The sequence below is a fragment of the Chinchilla lanigera genome, unplaced genomic scaffold (genome assembly GCF_000276665.1).
Source record: "Chinchilla lanigera isolate Chin_1 unplaced genomic scaffold, ChiLan1.0 scaffold00090, whole genome shotgun sequence".
Lineage (NCBI taxonomy): Eukaryota > Metazoa > Chordata > Mammalia > Rodentia > Chinchillidae > Chinchilla > Chinchilla lanigera.
The window spans coordinates 8,244,431-8,250,958 of NW_004955491.1; positions in this window are offsets into that span (position 1 = coordinate 8,244,431).

A 6,528-nucleotide genomic window follows, 5' to 3' on the forward strand; every position below is an offset into this window, starting at 1 on the left:
ATATACGCAAATCTAATAAAGTGTCACTTGAACAATAAAATCTATAGGTCTGGTAGACAGGAACTGGACTCAAGTTGCCACATTGGAATTTCAAAGCTCTCACCCATCTCCCTCACCCACTTAGACTTCTTGATTGAGGAGCAGACCAGGTCCCTTCAGGACAGTCCTTGCCACGTGGCCACCCGTGTGCAATACAAATCGACCTTCCAGCCTCTTCAGAGACGCCTTTGCAGGGTGCAAGGAAAACAGGGAGAATTTGGGTCTGGCTTCAGCCGCAGCCCTGCTGGACAGCTCCCCAAGGTCCAGAGCCCACTAAAATCTCTCCACACTTTCTTCCCAATTGAGCGGACCTGAGAAGTCCGCGCAGGGTGGGGACAAATATCACCCAAAGGGTTATGAGTGTCAGTGGAGAAATGTCTCAGTTTCTTGTCCTTTCATGAGAAATCTTCAAGCACATTTATTGTCCTGTTTGTCTACAGTGGTTGCCAGTTATAACACATGCTTCTGATGGACTCTTCCTTCCTCCTGGTCTTTGTCTCTGCTCCCCACTGCTACTGCCCAGGATCTTCTCCCAGATTAACTCCTGCCCTGAGCTCCTTGCCTTTGTGCTGGTGGGGAGGGCAGTTCACACGAGAAACAGCATCTGCATCAGTGCAGAGCTCTGGGCACCATGTGCCACCATGGTCCAGCAGTCAGCGTGGGGATGATGGAGGGCAGATGACAAAGCCTCAGCCCATGGGTCAGCAAGCACACAGACTCAAGCAGCTCCTCAGGCTTTGTTGAGCAGAGATGCTCATTTGCAAGCTGCAGAATGTCCACACTAGCGGCCCGTTCCATGGGGAGCCGGCTAACACAAGAAGAAGGAGCCAAGGGGAAGCCTGCAAATTCTCCCACCTCTGCACACATATGGGGGGTTATGGAGATTCCAGTGTCAGGGGCATGGTTCCTATTCCACCGCTGTTTAAAATCACCTGTTTGTCTGGTACAAAGGTGGATGAGTGGGTCTTGGATAATGAATGCAGATTCCAGCTATTGCAGCTTGGTCTCACATGTTGTATTTTTAGTGGAGTGAACTAGCACACACCCTGGTACCTGTGTGCAGTAACTGATCAGGTCAGTGCTGTCATCTGGGTAAAGGAAACCGAAGACATCCACTTTGACTTGGCGTGATCTTCAACTCACCTTCATGTTCTCGCTTCAGAGTTTTGTCAACTCTCCTGCTCTCTTTATTCCACTCCCAGGAAACTTGGTGTCCCGGAGGACCCCAGCTGGCCTTGGATAGCATGCAGCAAGCTGCATCTGTGGAGCAGAAACTACCTAACAGCACAGGTACCCTCGTAATCACCTGTCACATGATGAGAGCTGAAAGCCAGCAGAGATCTCTGGAAGGACGGATGTTCAGGGCTATGGAGTATATTACAGTCTCCACTCTGGTGTGAGCAGACAGCACTTTTTTTTTTTTTTTTTGGTACCAGGAATCAAACTCAGGACCTGTCCTTGCCAGGCAGGTGCTGTGCCACTGGGCTATCTCCCCAGCTCACAGACACCACTTTGGAGAGAGTGGCCCTAGAATTTTGTCCTATTGTATTTTGGACACTTAGATAGCTTCTCTGACCCATTTGGTTACTGATAAGGCTCTCTCTCAGTTTTTGTTTTGTTTTGTTTGAGACAATATCTCACTATGTAGCCCAGGGTGGCCTCAGACTCATAGTGATCCTCCTGACTCAGCCTCCCGAGTACTGGGATTACATACAATGTGCCACCACACCCAGCTAAAGCCATCAGTTTTAAGTGAAGTACAAAGAAGCAGCACAGTCACCGGCAAGCCCAGGCTGTAGTGCAGGCAGCCTGCTGGTCATCATGAGCAGGGTGGGTGGGTCAGAGGTGGCATCCAGCGTATGTGTGCACAGCAGCCCCTGCTGCACTGAGAGTGGAGGCAGAGGAGATTCAGCAAGCTTTGATTGTGCTTGGCAGCCTCGGGCCTGACCACCCACAGCGTGGCTGGGTGCTCGCCCTTCTGCCACCACCAGCCCTTGATGGTGGCTGTAGGTCTCTTTGGTGCCAGACCTGGGGAAGCAAGCCTGCATGTGCCACCTGCAGTATCACAGGCTCCTTCCCTGGGAGCCTAGCCTGTCCCTCGCCAGTTGAGCACCCAGTGAGAGAATATGGCTTCTTGTCAGGATGACTGTCTTAGCCTCCCATGCCTCTAGCATAGTATTTTTTGTTTGTGTTGCAAATGTTAAACATGTGTTGCTGGCTGCCTGCCTGCCTGCCTATTCTGTCCCTGGGGGCACTGTGGTCTGTGTGTCTTGCTGAGGCTCATGTACCCCCAGCCACCCCTCCTTGGTCCTAATGGTAATAGTGAGCTTTGGCCTCTGCTGGCTAGGTGGATGCACCTGTGGCTTGGAGCTCTGTCACCTGCAGGGGGACATGAGCCCTGCTCTGCCATCCACCTCTCTTACTGTTACTCCTGGACTCTGGAGAGAGCTTTTCACTAGATCATTTCTTTAAAAGAAAAAAAACTAGGGGGGACAACAGGCCCTGTGAGCAGAGTGAGTCCAGGCTCTGCACTTCCCCCACTCTGTCAGACAGTGGGGCCTGTGAGTAGAGCAAGAGACCATGCTCTGCACTCCCTCTGTTATCTCAGGGATGGCAGAGTCTTTGAGTGGAGTGTAAAGACACACGCCTTTGCCAAGTAGACTGATTGGAACCCGAAGACCTGAGACCCAGGACAACAGCCCTGTCCCAGTGCATGGGCGCAAACATGCCTGTGGAGGATAGAGGAACTGGCAAGACCAGCAACGTGGAAGCATCTGAAGCAGCAGCGAGGAGCCAGCGGTTGGACTCAGGAGAACCCCACCAGTAGCAGTCCAGTCCCAGGCCCCGCATCCAGAGGCCAAGAGCACATTCATACCCAACACATTTCTGGGATTAAATATGGATGCTCTCACAGAACTATAAACACCAGAGGTATTTTACCACTTTCATTCTCCCTCGTTTGATTGGCTATCCCTATCCTGTCTGATTGGATGTCATCATTTTCTTCGGTATTCTGTAGTTATTTTTGTATTTATGATTTTTGTCTTTCCTTTTTCTATTTTTCTCTCTTCTTATTCACTCAACCTTTTTCTTTCTTTTTTTCTTCTGTTCATTTTTGTTCTCTTTCTCTTTTTCTCTTTTTATTCCCAATGTTTAAGGTTCTTACCTTTACTTTCATTCTCTTCTGTAGATTCACTTTCTCTTTCCTCAACCACTTCTTGAATTTAAACTTTCGAGTAAACATTGTCTCTACCCTTTCTGACTACTCCTTTGTAGTCTATTTTATTCTTTTCCTCCTGTGTCCTCCAGTGTCCCAAAATTTGGGTGATCATCCTTTAATTTCCAGCCCTGACTCTACTATATTTGCCTTCACTCATCACTTTAGCCAATCCCCTAACCATCTTAACCACCCTGCTCCCAACAACAGGATAAAATCACCTCACTAAGGGGAAAAATCACTGCACACAAGTGCACAGTATATGTTTAATTTTGTTACATAATTTTAGAGTTTACTTCTGTGCTCAGAGGTAACAGGTTAATGGTTACCATAGTTTATCAGTAGTTAACTGCACTTGAAACTACTGCTATTACTAACTGTACTACTTTAGCCAGGATGTCAAACATGTGATAAACAGTTTTTCTCCCCGTATGATAACACTGTGACTGTATGAGGTTAGGATCACCATCACAACTCAGTACCAAAGGATTAGGAGCTGAGTCAAAGAGTAATCTGGCATCCTTTACAAACTGGGAAGCTGGGGCCTTGGAATAGCTATAAGAAACCACCTACACCTAGAAGACATCCCTGAAGAATGGACACCCTCCAGGGAAACCTAAATACTAGCGGTAAAGCTATATATCACAAGAAACTGGCAAATATCAACATAGAAAACAAAATATAAAGGAGAAAATGGAAAATGACAAGATACAGAAGCAAAATGCAACCCCAGACCCCCAGCCCACCCAGGACAAGCCCAGAACTCAAGGAGAAAGGAGAAATTAGAAATCAAACATTACCTTCCTCAGCTCATTCCCTGCCTCGTAGGCCCCTGGAGGGAGGTCCTCTGGTGCACGGGGAGCCATGGGCGGGGAGCACCTGTCTTCTGGCTGGCTCACTTCCTGCCTCATAGGCCCCCGGAGGGACGGCCCCAGGCCCATGGGGAGCCGTGCGGCCGCAAGCGCTGTTGTGCGCTGGCCTTCAGGCCAGCCGCCGCTGATCAATTGAGAACTATCATGACACAGAGAAACAATGACACAGTTGGCCCACCATGCATCGGCTGCAGATGCCCACCTATGGACATGTGTGAATCATTCAAACATGGAAAAACCCTGGGAATACATGCTATACAATGAGCCACTCTTGCTCCTGCCATTGAGAACCAGAAAGGTCTAGAGTCAGCGGAGGAGCAGCTGCTGAACAAGGACTCAGAGAACATGAGAATGCAGACTAAGCCAGAGGAGTCAGAGGTCCTGTGGACTGGGGTCACGAGAGCTGCTCAGAAGCTATAAACCAGGAGGACCTTTCACAATACATGCGGAGACTCCCTGGAAGCCATTCTTCCCCTGACAGTACAGGCTGTGGTGGAGCTCTGGAGAAGTCTGCAACAGGATTCCTGCTGCCTGTGCTGACAGTTGGGGAGAGGACACTAACTGGTTGTGGAGTCCCAATGTGATGGGAGGCTGGAGAGAAAATGCTACAAAAATGGCTTTCACCCCAGACGGCTCACTTGATTTTTGACAACCCTTAGGCTGTAACTACTTGTTAGATCCTTCTTGCGTATCTCTGTCTTCCTGAGAAACCACTTCGAAGATACCAACATGTATTACAGCAGTCATTGATATTTTCCTACTAATCTAGCCATAACTCTGTAATGTTTGTATTGTTCCTATCCTATTTCATAAATGGACACATGTTTATTATTATGTGTTTCCTACAACAACCACTGAGAATAGTTAATGATTATTCAATAGGTCACTCGTGTATACTTCTATTTATTTTCTTTTGAAGATACCTAAGTAGAGTACAACAACTATTGATAATCTCCTACCTCTTTTGTCTGTAACTCAATATTATTTGTCTATTTGTTTTCCTGAGAAACTATCTTGTAGATAACAATATGTAAAACAATAACCATTGATAATTTCCTACCACTTTGTCTGTAATTTGGTAAGCCCCCTCATTATTGTTATCCTTCTTTTACTCTTTAAAATAAAAAAAAAAAAACATTGCCTTCCTGAAATGATAGCAGAAGAAGTGAAAAAACGAGTGGAAAAAGCTATGGAGAAAATAATCTCTCAGGTACAGAAAGAATGATGCTTAAGATCAAAGATATTAGAGCAGACACAGACAAAAGAAAAGATGGTCTTAGAAAAATGATGGAAACTAATAATGCCCAGCATAGGAAGGAAATGAAATCCATGAAACAGATCCAAATAGAAACTCAAGATATTAAAACCTCCATTGAAAGTATATGCAACAGGTTGAATGAAGGAGATGATAGGATTTCAGATCTTGAGGACAGAATTACATATAGTGATAATGAAAAGAAAGCTATCTTAAAATTAGCAAGAGACCATGAAAAATCAATCCAACAGCTACAAGGTGAAGCAAAAAAAGAATAAACTAAGATTCCTTGGGGATCAATGAGAAAGCTAGAGACAGCACAAATGACATTTAAAAAAAAACTCTTCATAGAAATAATGGCAGAAAACTTCCCAAGTGTGGGTAAGGAATTTGACACACAAATAAGTGAAGCATTTAGAACTCCAAACATTCCTGATCAAAATAAAACTACACCAAGACATGTAATAATATTCCAGAAATTCAGCACAAGAACAGAATATTAAAAGCTGTTAGAGAAAAGAAACAGATCACCAATAAAGGAAAGCCCATCAGAATCAAGGCAGACTTCTCAACACAAAACTTCAAGTCAAGAAGAGCTTGGAGCAAAGTATTTCAAGTCCAGAAAGAACAATTTCCAATCCTGCAAAATTATCTTTCAAAAGTAATGGGGAAATAAGATACTTCCATGAAGAAGAGCAACTGAAAAGATTTATGAACACCAAACCAATGCTACAGACTGCTAAAAGATATTCTATACAGAGATAAAAATGACTATAATTCCAAGAACAACAACAGGAAGATACCACCTGGCAGGGCAAGATTAAACAGAGGGAGAAAGCAGGGAGCAAAGAGCGGGAAAATAACATGACAAAGATAACCCAATACATATCAGTTATAACCATCAATGTAAATGGCCTCAATTCACTAATCAAAAACAGATTGGCAGAATGGATCAAGGAACAAGATCCAACAGTATGCTGTATACAAGAAACACATTTAATGCAAAAAGAAATTCATAGACTGAAAATCAAAGTGTAGAAAACAATCTTCCAGGGCTGGGGATTTAGCTCAGCGGCAAAGCGCCTGCCTGGCAAGTGCAAGGTCGTGAGTTCGGTTCCCGGTACCAGAGAAAAACCAAAAAAAAA